Source organism: Martes martes, assembly GCF_963455335.1.
Source record: "Martes martes genome assembly, chromosome: 8".
Classification (NCBI taxonomy): Eukaryota; Metazoa; Chordata; class Mammalia; order Carnivora; family Mustelidae; genus Martes; species Martes martes.
Window position 1 is genome coordinate 88446162 of NC_137895.1, and position 27195 is coordinate 88473356.

The 27195-nt window shown below is 39.4% G+C and overlaps 1 protein-coding gene across 3 annotated transcripts in view; it reads right to left on the bottom strand.

The window, feature by feature from the left end:
• ATF7 (activating transcription factor 7) overlaps positions 1 to 16269 on the bottom strand; it is a gene marked incomplete at its 5' end in the record, with an annotated part of 80159 nt that extends 63890 nt beyond the window's left edge. Inside the window, one exon of one of the 3 annotated variants that reach the window (XM_080810823.1) lies at positions 16158 to 16269. Of the gene's footprint in view, positions 1 to 15825 lie in introns of all 3 variants that reach the window. The other 2 variants (XM_080810825.1, XM_080810824.1) reach the window with 2 other exon arrangements.
• Between the last annotated feature and the right edge of the window lie 10926 nt (positions 16270 to 27195).

The following is a 27195-nucleotide window of genomic DNA, read 5'->3' on the forward strand; positions in this document are numbered from 1 at the left end:
AAGGTATAAAAGCCACATACAAACACACCCAAGAGCCTCTTCTTAGGTTCCTAATAACAAAAAGCAGATACTGCTAAGTACAAAAATTGAGAAGGGCATATGCACCATTAATATCAAAGATTCATGAAAATCTAGAAGGGGTTTAGACTAGCTATCATTCATTCACTCAAAAAACATTACTAGGAAACTAAGTGCAAAGCAAAGTGGACATAAAAATAAAAAGACAATAATCCTTTGCCAAAAAAAGAATCTTTCACTCATCTGTGTCAAGAAAAACTAGAGCTGGAGAGTAGTTAAAGCAGTAAAAAAGAGTTTTTTAGTCAGAACTATTGCAATAGGAGAAAAGAGACCTCTGTATAGAACTGGGCTCAATTCTGAATACATCATGCGCAAGTGGAAATTTATAGCCAAGGACCATGGTGGGCGTTAATGGATGGAAAAGTACTAAGAGGAAACATCAGGAGAAGGGGGGATTCTGACTAAACCAACCTAACAAGTCTTGCTAAAGACAGGACAGGATGATGATACATAACCTAAGGGATGGTGAAAGATGAAGAACGTGATCAGATATGAGGGTGATCAGATATTGATGGTGAGGGATTCTTGCTAAAACTGGATCTTACAAGAAAGTACACTGATGGGCCTGAAAGAAGGTTCAGAAACCTGCCTAAAGTTTGGTCAGACAATGAATTTTTGTCATTTGGCATGAGAGATGCCAGGTAAGTGGTAAGAATGATTTAATTCACAAGTTCAATTAGTCAGAGATTGATCAGCATACATATTAGATCTGTTGCTATTTCTTATTCTTTGTGGTCATTTATCAAATTCCTTTGCTAGACAACTCCAGAGTACAGGCAAGAGCACAAAAAAGAGGTATGTAAAGTCTTGGTAAAAGATGTGGCAAGGATAAAGTCTAAAACTAATAACCACAATTTACTTTCTAGATCAAAAAGTAAATATGGTCAGTTTTAAAATTCATCAATTCACTGGGGTGCCTGGCTGGCTCAATAGGTTAAGCATCTGATTCTTGGTCTCAGCTCAGGTCTCGATCTCAATCTCAGGGTGGTGAGCTCAAGCCCCGAGTTGAGTTCCACACTGGGCATGGGCCCTACTTTAAAAAAAGACAAAAAACAAGAAGCAAAAAACCTAAAATTCATCAATTCAGTGCCTACCCACACACTAGGCCCCAGAATTCAACAGTGAATGAGACAGACAAGGTTTCTACTCTTACAGTGCTTATACTCTAAAAGGAAGAGACAAACACGAAGCAAGTAAACAAGATAATTTCAGATTAATAGCAGATAACTGTTATGAAAGAAATGAAATGGTGATATGTTAGTGGCCATGAGCAGGCTATTTTAGTTTCATGAATAAAAAGAAAATGGCTGTATTATCTGTGACCAAAATGGGAATGGGACAGAATACAGAGATCTAGGTTAAAACTTCTGGAAGCCTTTCCTTTCATAATACAGTTAATTTTTGGCAAATACTTATTGATTTAATATGAAGCCAATATTTAAGTATACTCTGGTGAAATTCTACATTTATCTTCCTGTTTTTTTTTTCATAAAGCTGCCAGCTGGGTCCACAAAACAACTGCTATATAGGTATTTATGTATTTAAAGCTAAACATATTTGACATGTTTTAAATACATATTCTTCTTAAGATATATTTTAAGTATATACAACTACTTGGTGCCTAAGGCACTTGATGTGACTACACTCAACCAACTCCATGCTTTCCTTATCATCCAAATAGCATAGAGGTGACTCCACAGCTTTCGGTTAGAGTGTTAAAAATGGGGAAAAGGGGGACGCCTGGGTGGCTCAGTTGGTTAAGCAGCTGCCTTCGGCTCAGGTCATGATCCCAGCGTCCTGGGATCGAGTCCCGCATCGGGCTCCCTGCTCAGCAGGGAGCCTGCTTCTCCCTCTGCCTCTGCCTGCCACTCTGCCTGCCTGTGCTCGTTCGCTCTCTCTCCCTCTCTCTCTCTCTGACAAATAAATAAATAAAATCTTTAAAAAAAAAATGGGGAAAAGGAAGATTATTTGTCAAGTTAACTTTTCATTGGCCCTTGAAAACAAAACCTATGCCAGACCTGTTAAGATATATTTTCATGTATAAAAGAATGCAGCAGAGGGGGGCCTAGCTGGCTTCCTAGTGGCTTCCATGCCACTGTGGTTGTGAGTTTAAGGAGCTGCAAGTTCTCGGGGGTTTTGAGTTCAAGCCCCACATTGGGTGTGGAGCCTACTTAAAAAAATAAATGAATAAAATAAAATCTTAAATTTAAAAAAAAGAAAGAAACATAAAAAAAAAGAATGCCACAGAAATTCTTACACCTTCGGTTGCCTGGGTGACTCAGTCATTAAGTGTCTGCCCTGGGCTCTGGTCATGATCCCAGGGTCCTGGGATAGAGCCCGGCATCGAGTTCCCTGCTCAGAGGGAAGCCTGCTTCTCCCTCTCCCACTCCACCCCTGCTTGTACTCCCTCTCTCACTATCCCTTTCTCTGTCAAATAAATAAATAAAATCTTTAAAAAAAGAAATTCTTATACCTTCATATAAGACTTTTGGGAGTACATATTTGAACAATCTTTCTGGAAAGCAATCTGGCAATATTTATATTGTCTTAAAATGTTTTGTATCCCTTGAACAAATCATTCTTTTTTCAGGACTTTGTTCTGGGGTTAAAGCCCAAAACATGGACAACTTATATATTAAGAGGTTTATCATAGTCATATTTATAACAATAAGAAAAAAAGAACAGGAATTAAATGTTTAAGAAAAATGGATCAATGTAAGATACTGCTTGACAAGAGACTATATTTAAGTTAAGAATAACATTTCTGGGGGCACCTGGGTGGCTCAGTGGGTTAAAGCCTCTGCCTTCAGCTCAGGTCATGATCTCAGGGTCCTGAGATCGAGCCCCAAATCGGGCTCTCTGCTCAGCAGGGAGCCTGCTTCCCTTCCTCTCTCTCTGCCTGCCTCTCTGCCTACTTGTGATCTCCATCTGTCCAATAAATAAAATATTTAAAAAAAAAAAAAAAGAATAACATTTCTGGGGGCACCTGGGTGGCTCAGTGGGTTAAAGCCTCAGCCTTTGGCTCAGGTCATGATCCCAGGGTCCTGGGATCAAGCCCCACACGGGCTCTCTGCTTAGCGGGGAGTCGGAAGTCTGCTTCCCTCCCCCTCCACTAGTGATCTCTGTCCAATAAATAAATAAACTCTTAAAAAAAAAAGAAGAACATTTTCTGAAAGCTATTTAATGACATAAGAAAATGCTATATATTCTATATGGAAAAAAGCAGGATATAAAATTGCATATGCACCATAATTCCAAATCTATAAAAAAGCAAACAAAATAGGGGCACCTGGCTGGCTCAGTCAGTAGAACATGGAACTCTACAACTCTTGATCTCAGGGTCATGAGTTCAAGCCCCACACTGGGCATGGAGCCTACTGGGGGGAGGAAAAAAAAAAAAAAAGCAAACAAAAGAATAAGCATATAAAAAGATAAGGGAATCAGCATCCAATGTTAATAATGGTTATCTCTGGATAATGGTATTCCAGGTAATTTTGTTTTCTTCTTCATACTTTCAGCATTTTCTGAAGTCTACACTGATCACAGATTGCTTTTAAAAAAATAAAAATAATATAGGGTAATCTAATAAAAAAAAATCTACAAGTTAAAAAAAGGTCCACATCTGGTACACTCTTATAAAGCACTAGACGGTGTATTTAAAAATCATGCAAGGCTGTTCATTCTCTACTACAAAGCAACAGAACCAACTGACAAATTCAATTCATTTTTTGGACTACCAAAAAATCTTCCTAAAATTATAAACCAGCAGCTTCATATGGAAATAGACACGGTGGAAACTTACATCAATACACAGGGTAATCAAGCAGTTCAAGATAGTTCCTCCTTTGTTACCTTCAAGAACCCATTTTCAGAATCTCATGAATGCTCCCTAATGAGTATTACTTATATCAAACACTTAGAAATTGCTCCAGCCATTCATCACAGAGAGAATAAAAAGAGCTGAAACCAAGTTTAGCAGGTACTAAATGTCTTTCAGTTCAGTTATAAACAATCTAAAAAATGTAGACAGGCACCCAAACAGAGCTCTATGGGCTCCATTCCCTTATGATATTAAAAAGAAAGAAATTATATACAAACAGTTCTCTTCCAAGAACATAACTTTGGATACCAAGTTTCAGACTCTAAGATAATTAAGCTGCTACTAAGCAAAGAGTACAAACACCAAAGATCTCTACCACAGCAGTCTCAACATTTTATTCTCCATAGGATACTCAGTGTTGCTGTGATTTGCATTACATCTAGAAAATTGATTTAAGGAAAAGATGCCAGTAAACATATGAACCGTGAGACTATAATGCATATTATGTGAACCTCAGAAAACAAAGAAGACTCAAGTTTTACTAGGTAGTAGATTATTTAGGAATTGAAATTTCTGTTCATAAATTTTGGGTTTGTTTTCCACTGTATTACTTAGCGTAAAAACAGTTTAGCATATATTATTTCACTAGTAGGTAAACCAACTGCCCCAAAGGGATTATACAGAAAGCACATATATCACTATAATCTTAAACTAACTTGCCTTACTGTTTTATATCAGAGTTTTTGTAAAGCACTTTGCTTACAGACTAGAAAACTGAGGTACAGAGTTAGAAAAAAAAATAGACAAAAGATGAGTCAAGAGGTTAAGGCTCACTTGACTCCTAGTTACCTATTCTCACACACTTCAAAGAAGATGTAAAAACGAACAGCACATCTTTTTAGAACTCCTAAAAGTTAAGGATACCTGGGTGGCTCAGCCCGTTAAGACTCTGCCTTCAGCTCAGGTCATGATCGCAGGCTCCTGGGATGAGTCCCGCTATGGGATCCTTGCTCAGCGGGGAGCCTTCCTCTCCCTCTGCCTGCTGCTCTCCCTGCATGTGTTTTCTCTCTCTGACAAATAAATAAAATCTTTAAAAATGAAACAAAACCTCCTAAAAGTTGTACGATAAAGGGGCACCTGGGTGGCTCAGTGGGTTAAAGCCTCTGCCTTCGGCTCAGGTCATGATCTCAGGGTCCTGGGATCCAGCCCCACATCAGGCTCTCTGCTCATCGGGGAGCCTGCTTCCTCCTCTCTCTCTGCCTGCCTTCTGCCTACTTGTGATCTCTGTCTGCCAAATAAATAAAATCTTAAAAAAAAAAAAAGTTGTACGATAACCTGCCTATTGTGTAACCACTTCCAACTGAATTGTGTTACTTCCAAAAATTTACACATAATAGATGTTTCTTATATGTTTATTATACAAATGAATGTCCAGAAATATGAATCGGGAGGGACTACAAATTCTTGGAGCAATTTTTTTGTCTAGAAAAATTAAATAATGTTCATAGTTTTAACATTAAGAGTATGTGTAATTTTTTTTTTTTTTTTTGTGGTGGACAGCAAAGTAAAGTTTACTGAGCGATAGAAAAAGCTCTCCAAGAGGGAGGGGACCCAAGAGGGTTGCCCAACATTGCCCAGCATTAAGTATATTTTATTATAATTTTTTTTGAAAGATTGACTTGTTTTTTTGGTTTTTTTTTAAGTTTTTATTTATTTATTTGACAGACAGAGATCACAAGTAGGCAGAGATGCAGGCAGAGAGAGAGAGAGAGGAGGAAGCAGGCCCCCTGCTGAGCAGAGAGCCCGATGAGGGACTCGATCCCAGGATCCTGAGATCATGACCTGAGCCGAAGGCAGAGGCTTTAACCCACTGAGCCACCCAGGCGCCCCTATTATAATAATTTTTAAATTCATAATCCAGTTACAGTATATGTCAAGGATTGGCAAACTTCAGTCCGTGGGCCAAATCCAGCCTGCCACCTCTTTTTGTATGGACCACAAGCTAAGAATGGTTTTTACATTTTTAAATGGTTGGAAAAAAACAAAAAAAGAGTATTTCATGACAGATAAAAATTACATGACGTTCGGGGCGCCTAGGTGGCTCAGTGGGTTAAGCCTCTGCCTTCAGCTCAGGTCATGATCTCAGGGTCCTGGGATCGAGCCCCACATCAGGCTCTCTGCTCATCGGGGAGCCTGCTTCCCCCTCTTTCTCTGCCTGCCTCTCTGCCTACTTGTGATCTCTCTCTCTGTGTCAAATAAATAAATAAAATCTTTTTAAAAAAATTACATGACGTTCAAATTTTAGAGTCCATAAAAAAGTTTTATGGGAATACAGCCATGCTTATCCTTTGCATGTTGTCTATGGCTTCTTAGGTGCTGAGTTGAATCGTTACAAACAGACCTCATGCCTGCAAAGCCTTACTTACTATCTGGCCTTAGTTTGCAAACTCCTGGTATTTATAAATAACTATTATTAATTAAAATACATGGGTAATTAGGAGATCCCAATTATGACAAATGTCAGAGTGTATGTGTTAATCATCAGTAAGAACATTTATAATGTGACTATTCAATTTAATTGAATTAATAATAATTTCTTTTTAAATGACTACAAATTTTTGAAATTAGGTTTTCTTTTTTTTTTTAAAGTAGACTCCACACCCAGCATGGAGCCCAACACAGGGCTCAAACTCATGACGGGGAGATCAAGACTTGAGCCATGACCAAGAGTCAGTCATTCAACCGACCGAGCCACCCAGGCGCACCCCCCCCTTTTTTTTTTAACTCAACTCTACATCCATTGTGGGGCTCAAGCTACAATGCAAGAGTAATATGCTCTTCTGACTGAGCCAGTCAGATGCCCAAGAAATTAGGTCTTCTAAAAATAAGGTTAATTAAGCTAGCTCCGTAGTTCTCAACCTTAACATATTCACTTGGGCACCCTGAAAAATACAGATTCCTATGCCTCCTGGATTTTCTTGGCTTTGGGGCCCAAGAATTTACACTTTAAAAAAACACCCTGGGTAATTCCGATGCAAATGGTCAGTAACTCAGCCTTTGAGGGACACTAAAATGGTTGGAGAGCTTATAGTTCTTCCATATAGTAAAGGGCTGTATTTTTCCAATTTGGTACTACAAGACAGCAGTTCTCAGAGTGGACTCCAGGGATCCCCATAGATTCCTAAGACCCATTCAGACGGTTTATGGGTGTTCAAGTCATACATGGATGAAAGATCTATTTAAAGAGCAAGATAGGCTAATTCATTTTAATGTAACAGTATTAAATGTAACAGAATTTAATGTAACAGTATTAAAAATTCAGAGATGTGGTTTCAGATTCTACACAACAGTCAACCATTAAGAAACTACCCCATTTTGGATTCTTAGTATCAAAGAAGAAAGACTATCTACAATTATCTGAAAAGAATCCTTCCGTTTCCTGGGCTCCTGGGTGGCTTAGTCAGTTGAGCATCAGACTCTTGGTTTCTGCTTATATCATGATCTCATGGGCCGTGGGATCAAGTCCCACATCCAGCACCTCGCTCACCAGTGAGTCTGCTTTAAGACTCTCTCAGTCTGCCCCTTCCCTCCTCAAATAAGTAAGTCTTTAAAAATAAATCTTTCCTTTTCCTATTAATATCTGTGTGTGCACCCAGGTTATCTTCACATACGTCAACCAAACAACATACTGTAACAGACTGAATACAGAAGCAAATATGAGAATCCAACTGTTTTCTATTAAGTCAAATATTAGAAGGTTTGAAGCCCTGCCCCCCAATTTTTCTGACACTATAGTAATTATTTATGTTGTTATTTGGAAGTGAGTATTTTTTCAATTTCTCCACTTTAATTTCTAAAACGCCCAATATCAACAAATATAACCAAGACAAACCAAAGTCCTTTGGAGTCCCCAACAGTTATGAAGAGTATAAAGGGGTAGGTATTGAGACCAAAAGCAGTTTGAGACCCACTGCTTTAAGAAATACACAAACAGGGACGCCTGGGTGGCTCAGTTGGTTAAGCATGTGCCTTCAGCTCAGGTCGTAATTCCAGGGTCTGAGGATCGAATCCCACACTGGGGTCCTTGCTCAGCAGGGAGGCTGCTTCTCCCTCTGCCTGCTGCTCCCCCTGCTTGTGCATGCTTGCTCTCTCTCTCTGACAAATAAATAAATAAAATCTTAAAATATATATATATATATAAAAACAGTAGAGTACCCTGGATTGATCAAAGAGAAGGTTCAAATTAATTTCTGGATTTTGAGCTCTGACATGCAAGGGACAGGTTTCAAAAAAAGGAGCCAGCTTAAATAGATCAAATACTTTTGTACTGAATGACTAAAAACAGATGGGAGTGAGAATTAGGCTGAATCATAAGTTAGACAACACATGGCCAAACCTTAGAACCTATCTGGGAACAGCTTCATATAGGCAACTATTTGACTAGAACTTTTTTTAAGTCTCTCTAGGCTTTTGGAGGATTCAAGGAACTATTTTAAGCTATCCTCAGAAAGGTTAATAAAAACAAAGAAGCGAAAGCTTGCTAAAGTGACAGCAGGAAGCAGAGTTAGAAATAACTAGAGAACACTATATGTATCTATGTTTGGCCTCAATACGTATTTTAGGAGTTGAAAAATTCCTGGAAACTGGAAGGCTGTCAAAAATCTAACCCTATGTTTTGGGTTTTTTCCTACTCATTTTCAGATAAAGTATCATCCTTAAAACAATACACCAGTAGTGATCAACCCCTAAACACTAATCCTTAAGGATAAATTTAAAATCTTCATGCACTTCTTTTTTTTTATGGACTTAATTTAAACACATTACTAACAACAATAAACCTGATAGACTTTAATATTAAAACCTAGTATGAGTTAAGTCCTAGATAGGAAATTGCTACAATACCCCATAATGACAATCATGGAGATGCTTAAAAATTCTCAAGGAAAAAAAATCTGTTTTCTAAAGACTGTCCATATACTGGCAACACAGCGATCTGTTTGGGGTATTCTAATGCTCACTGACTGACTTTCAATAATCCCAAACACAGATGTGTAAAATATCAGCAAACTACTGTTTGCCTATAACTTAAAAAAAATAAAGAAAATGGTACTACAGGAGACACATTACTACCAGAAATACCAGAAAAACCATGTTAAATAAAACCAACATGGTGTTACTCAAGTTTGATAAAGCTTAAATAAACATTACTGGCAAGAAACCTGGTGCCAACACAAATCATTTACAGCAGTCATACGTTCTAGTCAATAAATCATCCTGTTTTTATAATATAGTCTGGCATATTCCTTTTCAGAAAGAATGATTATGCTCTATTTTTTAATCTGAAAAAAAGTAATTTTTCTACTGCATGGTAAATTATACGCCCCAAATACAATCTGACCAATTTAGCATATAAATCTTTGTCCACTATGTCAGCAAGAAGCACTATACCAGATAAGATATTAATAGGTAATTCCACTCAAAACAAGTTGGATTTTGTGAGACGGTGCGGCAATGGCAGAACAACACTGTTCCATGGAGGCCCAAGCCACAAGCTCACAAAGTGACTTTTTAAGCTAAATCTTAGCTCCGGTTACGCTTTCACAAGTTGATATTTATTAAGGAAAAATGCATTCTTGGGACGCCTGGGTGGCTCAGTTGGTTAAGCCGCTGCCTTCGGCTCAGGTCATGATCCCAGCGTCCTGGGATCAAGTCCCACATCGGGCCCCTTGCTCGGCAGGGAGCCTGCTTCGCCCTCTGCCTTCTGCCTGCCACTCTGTCTGCCTGTGCTCTCTCTCTCTCTAATAAATAAATAAAATCTTTAAAAAGTAAAAAAAAAAGAATTATTTATAGAAAAATGCATTCTAGAACAGAAAAGATAAACCTTTTTTTTTTTTTTTTAAAGATTTTATTTATTTATTTGACAGACAGATCACAAGTAGGCAGAGAGGCAGGCAGAGAGAGAAGGGAGGAAGCAGGCTCCCCGCTGAGCAGAGAGCCCGATGCGGGGCTCGATCCCAGGACGCCGGGATCATGACCTGAGCCGAAGGCAGCGGCTTTAACCCACTGAGCCACCCAGGCGCCCCAAGATAAACCTTTTTTTAAAGTAAACTCTACACCCAACATGGGGCTCGAACTCACAACCTGAGACCAAGAGTCGCAGGTTCCACCAACTGACCCAGTCAGGCATCCTGAAAAGAGAAACTTTTTATATACTCGGGTTTCAAATGTATGAGAACATTTAGGATTAAAATTGCAAGAAGATGAGAAAAAGCTAACAAAGTGAAGTTGTTATTGTAATGAGTTTTGTTCTCCGATTAAGTGTTCCTACATCCTTCATAAGATTACTATAGTTTAAAAAAGAAAAAAAAAGATTACTGTAGTAACTCACATTTGCCTTAGTTGGGAATCTTTCCTACATGTCTGCCTACAAAGTTCTAAAAACTAGGTAACAAATTCGTCTTTTCATAAAATTTTTCCTCTCTAAGGTAGACAAGCAGCATCCCTTTACTTTCAAAACCAAACTGAATTTTCTTCATTGTACACAAGCAGTGGGTATATTATTCAGACACACCCCCCCCCACACACATACACTTTCTAAACAAAAGGATAAACAAGAGAAGGAAAGAAAACAAAATACTATGGCTTAAGGGGGTAGGGAGACAAACTATTTCAACACAAAGTGTCCACCAGGGAAATTCTGTAGAGAAAATATCATGATGAAATATTTTAAGACATGAAATAACCCCAATGCAAAATTTTGTTGTTGTTGTTGATTCTTGTTTTGTTTCTTGCTCAAAGGAGTTATTTCTTGACATTTATGTTCCTTACTTTCTGTTTAGCCATTCCCACTGGGTCAGTAGAACCACTTCAATTTCATTCTCTTTAATGTCTACTTTTCTTCAATAGTAAGTTCTTTGATCTGAGTTTCTATTTATGAATGTTTGGACTGGAAAGGACCTTGAGGGGTCATCAAACCCACCTTCTGCTTTTCAGGAGAATTCATAACTAAACAATCTCAAATGGATAAGAAGCTATCAAAAGATGTACCCTGTCCCTAACAGCATGCTATTTCATTCCACAGATACATTTCCATTCACAATTTTCAATTTTTTAAAAGTGAAAGTAAAAAATTAAAACCCCAAAAGAGGAAGGTGCTTTAAAAATGCATTTATCAGCTAAAATTGCTCAAACATAAGTTTAACTATCAGGTCTAAAATTAACACACAGGAACGCTGTTGGCTGCCAACACAGTCTTTATTCCCTAGAGATGTCTTCTGATGTTCTGGCTTATTTCTAGCACAATTTTACCTATAGCACAGAGCATGACAAACTTAGCCTACCACATCAATAAACTATAGTAATAAAAGGCAATTGTGTGTGAGGGGGTGTGCTTTTTCTTACAGGTAGTGTAGGTTTTTATTCCAAACAAAATGAAAAGTTAGGTCTAAACTGGAGATGTCAATATTATGGGGAGGCTATGATATAACCACTACATGGATAATAGTTTAATTTTTTATTATTTTATTTTATTTTATTTTTTTAAGATTTTATTTATTTATTTGACAGAGATCTCAAGTAGGCAGAGAGGCAGGCAGAGAGAGAGGAGGAAGCAGGCTCCCTGCTGAGCAGAGAGCCCGACTCGGGGTTCGATCCCAGGACCCTGAGATCATGACCTGAGCCGAAGGCAGAGGCCTTAACCCACTGAGCCACCCAGGTGCCCCAATAGTTTTAATTTTTTAATATTAACTTAAAATGCCATGTTTTCCTAAAAGATTCCAAAACAGAATTTCATTTGATGACACAAAATATGCAATCATGCAGAAACACTGTTAATCATTCTAGAATTATTTTAAAAAATAAAAATAAAGGAAGCAGGACCAGTAATGTTGGGGGGGCAATTTTACTTTAAAACATAGGGGAATTATTAAATAGATGTCTTATAAACAACTGGCAAGTAATGCAATGATTTATAAACACTAGCATGACCTACCTAGGTAGCAACTAATGTCTAACTTCTTTTTTTTTTTTTTAAAGATTATTTATTTTTTTATTTGACAGAGAGAGAAATCACAAGTAGGCAGAGAGGCAGGCAGATAGGAAGGGAGAAGCAGTCTCCCTGCTGAGCAGAGAACCCGATGTGGGGCTCGATCCCAGGACCCTGGGATCATGACCTGAGCCGAAGGCAGAGGCTTAACCCACTGAGCCACCCAGGTGCCCCTCTAACTTCATTTTTTACCAGGTCACTAGCCTAGGAGCTTAGGGATAGGTCAGAGACAATATATTTAGATTTCAACAGGATACTTCTTAATATTAGACAGGAAATATAAGTTAGATGATAAAACAGAAGGTGAATTCATAATTGAATTTTATGCAAAAGGTTGATTGATGGATTAATATCAACCTAATGATAGCATGTTGATGTTATATGGCACTGCTCCACCCTTATATATTTCTACCAGTGACCTAAAACAAAAACATAGATGTTTATGTCTCATTTATCAAATTTATCTATCAAAGATACAAACATGAGGATATGAGGAATAGCTAAGAGGCCAAATAACATTATTAAGCTAAAACAATAAACCCAAATTAACAAGATGACAATTACAAGGATAAATGTAAGGTCATCAATTACATTTAAAAAATCAATTACACAAATTAATGCAATCTTAGGCTTTAAGAATAGAAGTACAGAGCACAGCAGAAAAGAGGCCATACTCTCCCCCCTACTTTGTATTGATCAGATTATACCTGAGGTGTTATATTTCAGATCTAGATAAGAAACCCTAAATACAGGCAACCCAGCTGATGAGGCCTGAACTTTATCATTTAAGGAATGGCTAAAATAACTTGGTATATTTATCCCACTACATAACTGTCATCAAATACTTGAAGGGCTACCATGCTGACAAGGAATTAGGTTTATTTATTATAGCTGCAAATGGCAGAACTAAAGAGCTTCAGCACAATGTAAAGAATGTTCTAAAAGTAGACCTCCAATAATGGAATAGGGACCTCTTTCTTATTGCATTAGGAAGTGAAAAGACCCACCTGCCAGGAATTCCAAATATGACGTATTTTCATGTTTCATGAATACACTTGGTCCCAAAAGAAGCCTCCTTCAGGAAGGCAACATTCAAAAACTGATGCTTAAAAATTGTTTTCTTTGACATGTTTCTAAATAGATGGAAGATCTTCTTTTTTTTTTTTTTAAGTTTTGTTGTTTTTGTTTTTGGTTTTTGTTTTTTAGTATTCTCTACACCCAACGCGGAACTTGAACTCACGACCCAAGATCAAGAGTCACATACATGCTCTACGGACTAAGCCAGCCAGGCACCCGGTGGAAAATTCTTTCATGAACTCTCAAATCATAGTGCCATTTTTAGAGAAACCAACAGCAAAAAAAAAAAAATTAATGCTTTTCTTTTTAAATGAATGCTGCATTTGTTTTTCTGAAAGAAACAACATCTGCACCTTAACTTTAGTACCTTTATCAAGGGATAAGGGACAATTATATGCCAGCCTGCCAACTAGCCTCCAGAAGAGAGCTGTCTTTGTTATACATTTACATGGCAATGCTATTTGCTCCACCTAAAACTTCCTTGCAAGGAGAAGGCTCCTCCTTCTCAGACGTGGATGAGGCTGCTGTTAACACTGACTACCTCCTACTGCAGCCTAGAAAACTCCGTCTTGACATGTACAAAACAGTAACTTGTGAGAATTTCAGAGCAGCTGTGTTCAGACAGAGCCAGGGACTTTACTTGAGGCAAAGTAGCAGCTTAAGAGTTGGATGTAAAAAACAATTTTCATTTGGAGCTGGAGGTGGAGAGAGGAAAGAAAAAGGAGGTACAGTAGCAGTGTCCATTAACATTTAAAAGCCACAGTAAATAAAAATGGTTAAAAATTAAAAATTACAACCCTGGAACTATCACAGGATGTAATCTTTGATCCACAAGTTTAAAAACGAGCAGTGTTGACACTCCCTAGCTTTCTGCTAGGTGTTAACACTAATGAAATTTAAAAAAAAAAAAAAAATCTTGCATTTGATAGTGCCCCAGTTAAAGCCACCACAAACTCGAGAATGGAAGAATAAAACAAGGGACTTTGCTCTTTCATTGGGTATTTTTTGTTCTGCTGCCAGGCAAACTGTGAAAAGGTCTGAATGTCCAACAGCACTGCTCTGAATGTGAAATACTGGAACTCAATTCAGTAATTAATGCTAAAGGGTAGCAATTAATCGGTCTCAATGTGTTGTAGGGGCAACTTTCTGGCTAGGAAAAAAAGCTTCAAATGGTTGCTGAAAATCAAAGGTTAATACAAAGCAACATACTCTGGTTTCTCTTCATGAAACAGCTTTACCGGCATTTCAGACATTAGTTTGCTTCTCAAAAGTAGAAGAAGAGAAGGATATAAAAGACAAATCTATGCAGCAGCAAAGAAGTTCTTAATTAATTGGCTATATTAGTTTAATTCATTGTTAAATAATACACACCTATCAAACAAAGGGCAAAGGCTTGTCCCTTTGCTGTACAGAATTAAGAACAAACTGGTAAGACTACTTAGTATAGCTGCCAAACTTTTCTTTAGCTTCTTTTCTTACAGACATGTTACATTTCGCAATAGCCTCCACTTACCTTACATCCTCCATGTTTAAGTGCAAATTGTGTTTGATTTCCCCAACCCTTGCCCTAAGATATTATGACATATCTTTAACTTCTGAGTTTAGACACAAAGGAAGAAACTGAAAAATTTTCACTTTCCTGAAATACATGTCCATCTTATTTACACCGTTTAAAAATATACAATATAAGCTAACTAAAACTAACCACAACCAACCATTTAACAGCTCCAAGAATATGAGTGGATAAGACACACATTTAACAAAACAAACTTTAGTATATTTTTCTGTGCTTACAATAACTGTAAAGACCAATGTTATTACAAGAATTCTTATACTACTGCAAGGTTTTTAAATATAAGAATCAAGTGAGCTTGCCCAGAAAACTCTGCACATCCCCACAAACCTACACTTACTATGACACAACCTTCGGAGATACTAAAACACTATTAAGTAGAAAGCAAACTTTTAAAGTTAGCAAAGTAGCAACGCAGCAATCTGGGTAGGAGGTGCCCTGGGTAGTAAACACCCCAGTCAGAGAACATAACAAGCAATTCAGAGCAACATGACTCCCAATGGGGTTCCAACTTGTACCGCTGAAGTCCCAAGCCCCCATCCCTGAGTTTAGGAAGAGAGGAGTGTAGGAAGAGGAAGAGAAGGGAGAAAGGAAATCAGAGCAGAAGTGATGAAAGTGTTCTGTATTTCTCCTCCTCCACCCCTACCTCACTATTCTTGCAAGCTGGTCACCAGTCTAGGTGCCATATACAGCAAATGCCCCAAATCAATATCCTAGGCTGCTTCTGATACCTAGGCTAAAGACCTGTATATATCACCTTTCCAAACACCTCCTTTACTCCTCTAAATTCCCTTACACTCTTCCCAAAGTGATGCCTTGGCTCATAAGCCCACCTCTATAAAGTCTTCCTAAACTCATTCACTGAATTTTCTCAAAATTCATACTTTCTCTCCGAAATCATGGCCTTATTCTTTTTTCATAATTTTCAAAATTCAATCGAAATGCCATAACTCCCACTTCCAGTGAGTTACCTCTACCTATCTTTCCATCCAAACCCAATGCCATATTTTCACCTACTGTTCCCTACCTCCTGCCTATTACCCTTGGCTCTTCAATGTCAAGCCCCTAACCCCACTTTGGTAAGCCTGAGTCTTCAACCAATTTAGTACCCCTCCCCTTCCTCCCATTCCACCCCATCCCATTACCCTCCCATTAGACTCTACTAGGCTTCCATTCCCTCAGGATTCAACTCCCCTCTCCTTGCCACGCCCTGTGCCCCCCGGGGCTACTTACCCCAAGTTCTCCCCACACTTCAGGCCTCTGGCCCCGCCTTCCCCCCCCAGAGGAAGGAGGCGGTAGGAGGGAGAGAAGAGGGGCGGCACTCCGCAAGGTAAAGACGATCTCTCATTAGTGTTCATCGCCGCCAATCGTAGCTTCCTTCTCTTTTATTGGTCGGCGTTAGTCCATGCCCCACCCACTTCCTCAGACAGGGCCCGGCCACCGCCTCAGCGCCCCCGTCCAACACAGACTGGGAGGGGAGACCCCGGCCTGGGACACTGAGAGTGGCCAGAGTTGAAAGAGAGGCTCCGCCAGATCATGGACTACTTAATGTTAAAAGAACTCACCCTCTGGTAGCTCCGTCGCCTCCCGCCCGCCCGCGTTCGTTCCCACAATCTGCCTCCAGCTCCTTCTTTCCCCCCTCAGCGGAGCAGATACTTTCTTCTCGTCCGGCCAGGGGCGCTCACCTCTCGCGAGATGTTGGGGGGGTGGGGAGGAAGGGCGAGATCCGTAGGCCCTAAGTTGGAAAGGGGCCGAAAGGCGGTGCTCCGGAAAACAGAAGGGGCCGGGCTTCTGGTGGGCCGGGCTGGCCTGGAGAGAGGCTGAGCGAATTGGGTACAGACAGGTTACACGTGTTTAGCTGTGTAATATAGGGGTTAAAAAAGAAGAAAGGGAATCCGTTCAGGTGCCTGTAGTAGTGGAGATCCAAAAAGTGAAGTAAAGGCACCTGACTTGCTCAGTCGGAACAGACTGTGATTCTTGATCTTGGGACTATTAGTTCAAGCCCCACGTTGGGTCTAGAGATTACTTAAATATATAAACAAATAAACCCAAAGCTCCTAAGAGTTAGGAAGCGCAAAGGGGGAAGTAAATATTCTAGGGAATGAGATTGTTTCAAAGGAGCACATTTTCTTCCCCTCCCCGGCCCCCTAAAGGAGCACACTTTCAAAACAAGAGAATACCTCAATGAAGCCGTTTAAAAAAAAGAAGCACACCCCCCCCCCCAATACGCAAGGGGATTCAGGTTTCCAAACAGTCGAGTAATTGCATTTTCTTCTTTGCATTTAGAATAATTTTACTGTGGCCGTAAGTCTGCTCTGTGTGTGTGTGTGTGTGTAACTGCTTAAGGGGTGGGGTGGGGATAGTAAGGGTTCCAAATGCAGGAACTGGATACGTAAATAAATGTGCAGGTTGTTTCTACTATCCTCCAGAGTCATCACTTCCTTAATTGGAAAGTAGTTTGAAATACCTTTAGCCCTAGAACTGGAGTGAATGTATTGGAAAAAGCAAGCCATCTACGCAGCAATCCCAAACCTGTTATTTAATTGGCCTGTGACTTTGTGAGATGCTTTTCTGAGTCTCTTTACCATGGGGCTAGTAAATTTTACTCAAAGAGTTGTAATGATCAAATGAGATAAAATATAAAAACTGGGAATCACAGAACACTATACTTACTACTCAGCAAGTATTTCAATAAATACTTAAAAGAGGGTCGGGAGGCGCCTGGGTGGCTCAGTGGGTTTTAAGCCTCTGCCTTCCAATCGGATAATGATCTCAGGGTCCTGGGGTCGCCCGTGGGGCGCTCTGCTCAGCAGGGAGCCTGCTTCCCCCTTTCTCTGCCTGCCTCTCTGCTAATAAATAAATAAATACGCAACAAGACATACTATGTGCAAGGCACTGTTCCAGGCATGGGGAGAAGAGCAGACAGACCAGATCCCTGCTCAGATAGAACTATCATTATAGTGGGGAGAGGGAGACAGTTAATAAGCAAAAAAACACAGGTAAGTCAGTAGTGAAGAGTCCTTCAGGGTAATGAGACAGAAAGTTGGGATGTCGGAAGCAGCTTTACTCCTGGTGAGGCCTCTCTGAAGAAGGAATGTGTTTGAACCAGCAGTTGAACTATGAGGAGGAAACAGTCTTGGGAAGATTTTGGATGAAACAAAAAAGTGCGAAACTACTAAAACTTGTTCTCATGTGGTAACCAAGATGGTACATTTTATGTTATGTGGGGTTTTGCCACAACTAAAACAAACAAACAAAAAAACCTTAAAAAATTACCATAGTTATAAGTAGAATTAATGGACTCAAAGTATTATCTATGGAATCTCTTTTCTCTCAGGTAACTTCCTTCTGCAGCTTTATATTACTTGGCTTTCTGAACTTTCTGCCTAAGATGTCATCCATTCTCACAGCACCCTCTAAAAGGTAGAAATAATCCAGATGATTTCTTCTTAGATAACAAAGGTACAGAAACATAGAATCACTTATGTTCTTGTGAAGTCAATTGAGGAAGGTTGAAAGAAGTCTTGGCTTCCAATCTACTCTCCCCCCAAAACAATTCCTAGTTAAAAGAATGCAATGAGGGGCACCTGGGTGGCTCAGTGGGTTAAGCCTCTGCCTTCGGCTCAGGTCATGATCTTGGGGTCCTGGGATCGAGCCCCGTATCAGGCTCTCTGCTCAGCAGGGAGCCTGCTTCCCCTTCTCTCTCTCTACCTGCCTCTCTGCCTACTTGTGATCTTTGTCTGTCAAATAAATAAACAAAATCTTAAAAAAAAAAAAAAAGAATGCAATGATAGAACAGACCCTCAAAATAAATGGGATATTTGTATATAATGGGGGTGGTGTTAAAAATCAGGGAGTCGCGGCTCCTGGCTGCATCAGTCAGAAGAGAATGCAACTCTTGATCTCAGGGTTATGAGTTCCAGCTCCATGTTGGGTGTAGAAATTATTTGAAATAAATAAACTTAAAAGAAAAAAAATCGGGGGCACCTGGCTGGCTCAATCAGTGCAGTGTGCAACTCTTGATCTCAGGGTTGTGAGTTGGAGCCCCACACTGGGTTGTAGAGATTACCTAAAACCAAAATCTTTTAAAAAATGTCAGGGACTGGGATGGCCGGGTGGCTCAGTAGGTTAAGCTTCTGCCTTCAGCTCAGGTCATGATCCCAGGTTCTTGGGATTGAGTCCCACATCAGGCTCCTTGCTCAACGGGGAGCTTGCTTCTCCCTCTGTCTGCTGCTCCCCCAGCTTGTGCGCGCTCTCTCTCTCTCTCTGACAAATAAGTAAATAAAATCTGAAAGAAAAAAAAAGAGAGTAAAGGATTCTACAAATTGTGCTAGGACTATCAGCTACTACTCAGTGCATATAAGAGAATAAATATAATAGCTAACGTTTATAGATCTTACTGTGCTCCAGGAACCATTTTAAATGTTTTACATGTTTTAATCCATTTCCCCCAAACTTATATCTCCAACCCATATTTCTCCCTTGAACTGAAGACTCCAATTACCTACTTCGAAAATCCACTTTGGAAAAAAAATGAAAAAAAAAAAAAAAAAGAAAGAAATCCACTTGGGTATTTAATGGGTATTTTGAACTTATCATGTCCAAAATAAATTCTGCCTTTCTCTCCCAATGTGTTCCTTCCCTAGCCTTCTCTTAGTGAAATTCCTCTATTGTTCCAGTTGTATTTTTTTATTGAGACATAATTCATATACCACAAAATTCACCTTTTTAAAGTATACAATGCAGTGATTTTTAGTATATTCACCAAGTTATGCAACTATCACCAATACCTAATTCTGGAACATTTTCATCACCTCAAAAAGAAAGTACATACTCACTAGTAGTCACTCCCCGTTTGCCCCTCACCAACTCCTGGCAACCATTAGTCTACTTTCTGTCTCTGTGGATTTGTCTGTTACAGATATTTAATATATATGGAATAATATAATATCTGACCTTTGTAGTATCGGAAAAAATGGCTGGCTTCTTTCATTCAACAATGTTCTCAAGATTCATTTGTATTAGCATGCATCAGTACTCTATTCCTTATATGGCAGGGTAATATTCCATTGAATGGATATACCAATTTTTGTTTTTCCATTCATCAGTTGACAGACATTTGGGCTGTACCCACTTTTTGGCTATTATAAATAATTTTGCTCTGAACATCATATACAAGTTTTTATGTGGACATTGTTTTCAATTCTCATGATATATACCAAGGAATGGAATTGCTGAGTCATATGGTAAGTTTTTATTTAATTTTTTGAAAAGCTGCCAAACTTTCCAAAAGCAGCTACACAGTTTACATTCACACCAACAATGTATGAAGGTTCTAATTTCTCCACATCCTCACATTAACACTTTTATTGTCCATCTTTCTGATTCTTGCCATCCTAGTGGATGTGAAAGTATATCTCACTATAGTTTTTATTTACATTTCCCTGATGACTAATAATGTTGAATGTCCATATGCCTATTGGCCATTTATATATCTTTGGAGAAACATCTGTTTGGATCCTTTGCCTCTTTTGTAATTGGGTTATTTGTCTTTCTATTATTATTTATTTTATTCTATTCTATTCTATTTTGGAGAGAAAGAACGTGCACATGCCACATTAGCGGTGAGAGGCTGGGGGTGGACAAGACTGAAGGAAAGAGAGAATCTTAAGTAGGCTCCACACTAGCGAGGAGTCCAAAGGAGGGCTCAATTTCACAACCCCAAGATCATGATGTGAGCTGAAATCAAGAGTCGAACGTGTGTCTTTCTATTATTAAGATGTAAAAGTACTTTATATATTCTAGATACTAGACTTATCACATACATGATTTGCAATTATTTTCTCCCATTCTGTGAGTTGTCTTTTTACTTTCTGATGGTATTTTTTGATGCACAAAAGTTTTTTTAAAAACAATTTTCGTGTCTTTATTTTTTTAAGAATCTCTCCACCCAAAGCAGGACTTGAATTCATGACCCCAAGATCAAGAGTCCTATGTTCTACTGACTGAGCCGGCCAGCTGTCTTGAACCACAAAAGTTTTTTTTGTTGGTTTTTTTTTTTTTTTTTTTTTTTTTTTTAGAGAAAGAGGATGAGTTGGAGGTAGAGGGGTAGAGGGAGAGATCTTATTTATTTATTTGACAGAGATCACAACTAGGCAGAGAGGTAGGCAGAGAGAGAGTGGGGAAGCAGGCTCCCTGCTGAGCAGAGAGCCCGATGCACCGCTCGATCCCAGGACCCTGGGATCATGACCTGAGCCAAAGGCAGAGGCTTAACCCACTGAGCCACCCAGGCGCCCCAAAGCACAAAAGTTTTTAATTTTAGTAAGGTCCAATTTATGTCTGTATTTATTTATTTATTTATTTGTGCTTATTTGTACTGTTGGTGTACTGTCTAAGCCAAGACCATAAAGATTTACACTTATATTTACTTCTAAAATTTTTATAGTTTTAGATCTGTGTTTAGATCTTTGATCCATTTTAAGATAGCTTTTTATATATAGTATAAGGTCCAATTTCTTTTTTTTTTTTTTAAGATTCTATTTATTTATTTGACAGACAGAGATCACAAGTAGGTAGAGAGGCAGGCAGAGAGAGAAGGAGGAAGCAGGCTCCCCGCCGAGCAGAGAACCCGATGCGGGGCTCGATCCCAGGACCCCGGGACCATGACCTGAGCCGAAGGCAGAGGTTCAACCCACTGAGCCACCCAGGTGCCCCATAAGGTCCAATTTCATTCTTTGCAAATAGATACTCAGTTGTCCCAACACAATTTTTGAAAAGATTATTCTGTCCCCATTGAATTACTTTGGCATTCTTATCAAAAATCAGTTGGCCTTAAATATTCGGACTTTTCCTGGAGTCTCAATTCTGTTCTATTGTTCCATCTGTCTATTCTTTTGCCAGTATCAAAATGGCTTGATAACTGCAGTTTTTGTTGTTGTTGTTGTTGTTTTTTGATAACTGCAATTTTGTAGTAAGTTTTGAAATTGGGAAATGTGAGACCTCTAACTTGGTTCTTCTTTTTCAGTTGGTTTGGATATTCTGGGTCCTTTGCATTTCCATATGAATTTTAGGATCAGTTTGTCAGTTTCTGCAAAAGAGCCAGCTAAAATTTTGATGCAGATTGTATTGAATCTATGTATCAGTTTGGGGAGTATTGCCATCTTAATAATGTTAAATCTTCCAATCCATGAACATAGGATATCTTTCCATTTACTTTGGTCTTCTGTTTTATAGTTTTCAAAGTACAAATTTTTCACTTCTTTTGTTAAACTTATAAGTATTTTTCCTTTTGATACTATTGTAAATGAAATTATTTCCTTAATTTCATTTTTGGATTATTTATTGCTACTATATGGAAATACGGTTAATTTTTTAAAGTAATCTCTATACCCATCATGGGGCTCAGACTCACAACCCTGAGATCAAGAGTCACAGGCTCTACCAACTGAGCCAACTAGGCACCCCACAGTTAATTTTTATATACTGATCTTGTATCTTGCAATATTGCTGCACTGCTTATGAACTTTAATAGTTTTCCTGTGAACTCCTGAGGATTTTCTTTCAATGAGGTCATATCACTTGCAACTAGAGAGTTTTTTACCTTTTCATTTTCAATCTAGATCCTTTTTATTTTCTTGTTGTTACTTAATTGCTCTAGCTAGAACCTCCAATAAGATTTGAATGGAAGTAGTGAGTGTGAGCATCCTTCTCTGGTTCCTGATCTCAGGGGGAGAGATTTTAGTCTTTCACTATTAACTTTGTTGTTAACTGGGGGCACCTGGGTGGCTCAATATGTTGGGCATCTGCCTTGGGCTCAGGTCATGATCTCAGGATCCTTCAGTCAAGCCCTGAGTCAGGTTCCCTGCTCAGCAGGAAGCCGTTTCTCCGTTTCCCTCTGCCCCTCCCTCATACCCTATTCCTGCTCGCTCTCTCTCTACCTCAAGTGAATAAATAAAATCTCTTAAAAAAATAGTGTGCTATTAATTGTAGGTTGTTTTTTCAAAGACTTTTTTTTTTAAGATTTTATTTATTTATTTGACAGACAGAGATCACAAGTAGGCAGAGAAGCAGGCAGAGAGAGAGGAGGGAAGCAGGCTCCCTGCTGAGCAGAGAGCCAGATGCGGGGCTCGATCCCAGGACCCTGGGATCATGACCTGAGCCGAAAGCAGAGGCTTTTACCCACTGAGCCACCCAGGCACCCCTGTAGGTTGTTTTTTTTTAATTGTAGGTTTGTTGTAGATGCCCTTTATCGCATTAAAGATATTTGTTTCTATTCCTAGATTGTTGAGTGTTTTTATCATGAAAGGGTGTTAGATACATTTATGAAATACACTCATTGAGATGCTATTGTAATTGTTCTCCTTTATTCTATTAGCATAGTATATTACATTGGTTGATTTTCATATATTTTAAACCAACCTTGCATTTGGGGGATAAATCCCACTTGATCATGGTGTATAATCCTTTTTGGATGTTGCTGTATTTTGTTTACAAGTATTTTGTAGAAGACCTTTTTATCTATATTTATGTGATACTAGTCTGTAGTTTTGTTTTCTTGTGGCGTCTTTATCTGGTTTTGGTATCAGGATAATATTGGGCTTCATAAAATGAATTGAGTAATGTTGCTCCCTCTTCTATTTTTTAGAAGAGCTTATGAAGAATTGGTGGTAATTCTTTAAATGTTTGGTAGAATTCACCAATGAACCCATAGGATCCTCTGATTTTCTTTGTGGGAAGTTTTTGCTACTTTGTTTTTGTTTTTGTTTTTATTACTGGAGCAATATCTTTACTTGTTATAGGGCCATTCAGTATATATGTCTATTTATATCCCCCCTCCTCCTCCTCCCCCTCTTCCTCCTCCTCCTCCTCCTTCTTCTTCTTCTTCTTCTTCTTCTTCTTCTTCTTCTTCTTCTTCAAGATTTATTTATCTGAGAGAGATCATGGGGACGAGCAGAGGGAGAGGAAGAGAGAACCCCAGCTGACTCTGTTCTGAGCATGGAGTCTGACCCGGTGCTTTATCTCACGACCCTGAGATCATGACCTGAGCAGAAACCAAAAGTCAGACACTTAACCAACTGTGCCACACAGCACCCCTGTATTTCTTCTTGAGTCAGTTTCTGTAATTTGTATCTTTTTAGGAATTTTTCCATTTCATATAGGTTATTGGTATATGCTTCATAATATTCCTTTATAACCCTTTTTATTTCTGTGAGGCTGAAGGTAATGTCCCCTCTCCTATTTGTTTTTAGTAACTTGAATCCTCTCTCTCTCTCTCTCTCTCTTTTTTTTTTTTTTTAGAGAAAGAGTGTGGGTTGGAGAGGGACAGGGGAGAATCTGGAGTAGACTTCCACTGAGTGTGGAGCCCAACATGGGGCTGGATTTCACAACCCTGAGATCATGACCTGAGCGGAAAACAAGAGTCAGAGGCTTACCAACTGAGCCACCCAGGTGCCCCAGAATCCTTTTTTCCTTTTGCCAGTTTTGTTAATTCTGTTAATCTTTTAAAAAAAATCAACTTTTGTTCTCACCGATCTTCTCTATTATTCTACATCCTCTATTTCATTCTCTAATCTCTATTATTTCCTTCCATCTACTTGGTTGCCCCTCTGTCACTTTAGCTTAGGTTATTGATTTGAGATTTTTTTTCTATTTAAAACACTCATTTGTAGCTATAAATTTCCACTAAACATTGCTTTCAATACATTCCATAAGTTTTGATAGGTTATGTTTCCATTTTCATTCATTTCAAAGTATTTTCTTTTATTTATTTTTATTAATTAATTTTATTTGTTTGTTTTTTTAAAAGATTTTATGTATTTATTTGACAGACAAAGATCACAAGTAGGCAGAGAGGCAGGCAGAGAGAAAGGGGGAAGCAGGCTCCCTGCTGAGCAGAGAGCCCGATGTGGGGCTTGATCCCAGGACCCTGAGATCATGACCTGAGCTGAAGGCAGAGGCTTATCCCACTGAGCACCCAGGCACCCCTCTTTTGCTTTTTTAAAATATTTTATTTTATTTATTTATTTTTAAAGATTTTATTTGTTTGTTTGACAGAGACAGAGACAGAGAAAGAAAGAGAGAGAACACAAGCAGGGGGAGCAGGAGAGGGAGAAACAGGCTCCTCAGCAAGCAGGGAGCCCAATCTGGGGCCCAATCCCAAGACCCTGGGACCATGACCTGAGCTGAAGTCAGACGTCTAACTGACTGAGCCACCCTGGCACCTCTTTAAAGATTTTATTTTTTTAAAATTTTTTTAAGGTTTTATTTTTATTTATTTGACAGACAGAGATCACGAGTAGGCAGAGAGGCAGGCAGAGAGAGAGGGGGAAACAGGCTCCCTGCTGAGCAGAGAGCCCAATGTGGGGCTCGATCCCAGGACCCTGGGATTATGACCTGAGCCATAGGCAGAGGCTTTAACCCACTGAGCCACCCAGGTGCCCTGAAGATTTTATTTTATTTATTTATTTATTTATTTATTTATTTATAAAGATTTTATTTATTTAACAGAGAGAGACACAGCGAGAGAGGGAATACAAGCAGGGGGAGTGGGAGAGGGAGAAGCAGTCTTCCCGCCAAGCGAGCAGAGAGCCCGATATGGGGCTCGATCCCAGGACGCTGGGATCATGACCTGAGCCAAAGGCAGAGGCTTAACCCACTGAGCCACCCAGGTGCCCCCAAAGCTTTTATTTTTAAGTAATCTCTACACCGAACCTGGGCCTTGAACTTACAACCGTGAGATCAAGACTCACAGGCCAACAAAACCAGTCAGGTGTGGGGTGCCTGGGTGGCTCAGTGGGTTAAGGCCTCTGCTTTTGGCTCAGGTCATGATCTCAGGGTCCTGGGATCGAGCCCCACATCGGGCTCTCTGCTCAGCAGGGAGCCTGTTTCCCCCTCTCTCTCTGTCTGCCACTCTGCCTACTCATGATCTCTGTCTGTCAAATAAATAAATAAAATCTTAAAAAAAAAAAAAACCAGTCAGGTGCCCCTCAAAGTATTTTCTAATTTCCTTTGCAATTTTTTCTTGACCTATTGGTCATACAGGAGTGTGTTGTTTAATTTCTTTTTTTTTTAAAAAGATTTTATTTATTTATTTGACAGACAGAGATCACAAGTTGGCATAGAGGCAGAGAGAGAGAGAGGAAAGGAAGCAGGCTCTCCTGGGCAGAGAGCCCGACGCGGGGCTCGATCCCAGGACCCTGGGATCATGACCTGAGCCGAAGGCAGAGGCTTTAACCCACTGAGCCACCCAGGTGCCGCTGTTGTTTAATTTCTATAAATTTGTGAGTTTCCCAAATTTCCTTCCATTATTCATTTCTAATTTCATTTTATTGTGATCAGACAACTTTTCTTTTCTTTTTTTTTTTAAGTAGGCTCCAGGGGCACCTGGCTCCTTAGCAGAGCATGTAACTTTTGATCTCAGGGGCATGAGTTCAAGCCCCACATCTGGGGTAGAGTTTATTTAATTAAAACATTTTTTTCAATTAAAATTAAAATTAAAATAAAGTAGTCTCCACACACAACCTACAAAACATGGGGCTTGAACTCACAACCCTGATATCATGAGTTGCATGCTCTACTGACTGAGCCAGCCAGGCACCAGCCAGGAGCCCCCAGAGAACTATTTTATTGTGATACTTTGCATTATTACAATACTTTGCAAATCATTATTGTTTAAAGACATTATTTATTTATTTATTTATTTGAAAGAAAGAGAAAGAGAGGGATAGAGAGTGTGCACAAGCAGGAGGAAGGACAGAAGGAGAGGGAGGAAGAGAGAGAATCTCTATCAGACTTCCCACTGAGAGTGGAGACCAACTCGGGGCTTGATTCTACAACCCTCAGATCATGACCTGAGCTGAAATCAAGAGTCAGACACTTAACCAATTGAGCCACCCAGGTGCCCCAATACTTTGAAAATTATTAAGACTTGGGGTGCCTGGGTGGCTCAGTTGGTTGAGCAGCTGCCTTCGGCTCAGGTCATGATTCCAGGGTCCTGGGATCAAGCCCTGCATCGGGCTCCCTGCTTGGTGAAGAGCCTGCTTCTCTCTCTCTCTGCCTGCCGCTCTGCTTACTTGTGCTCTCTATCTCTATGTCAAAGAAATAAATAAAATTTTAAATAAAAAATTATTAAGACTTATTTTATGGCCTAACATATGGTCTACTGTGGAAAAGGTTTCATGTGTACTTTAGAAGAATGTATATTCTGCTATTATTGGATGGACTGTTCTAGAGAGATCTGTTGCGTATAGTTGGCTTATAGTGCTTTTCAAATCTTCTCTACCCTTGCTGATCTTCTGTTATTCTATCAATTATTGAAAGTAAGGGGGCGCCTGGGTGGCTCAGTGGGTTAAAGCCTCTGCCTTCAGCTCAGGTCATGATCCCAGGGTCCTGATCAAGCCCCACATCGGGCTCCCTGCTCAGTGGTGCGCCTGCTTCCTCCTTTCTCTCTGCCTGTCTCTCTGCCTACTTGTGATTTCTGTCTGTCAAACAGATAAATAAAACCTTAAAAAAAAAAAAAAGAAAGTAGGGTATTTTCAGGGCACCTGGGTGGTTCAGTTGGTTAATCGTCTGACTTTGGCTTGGGTCATGACCTCCGGGTCCTGA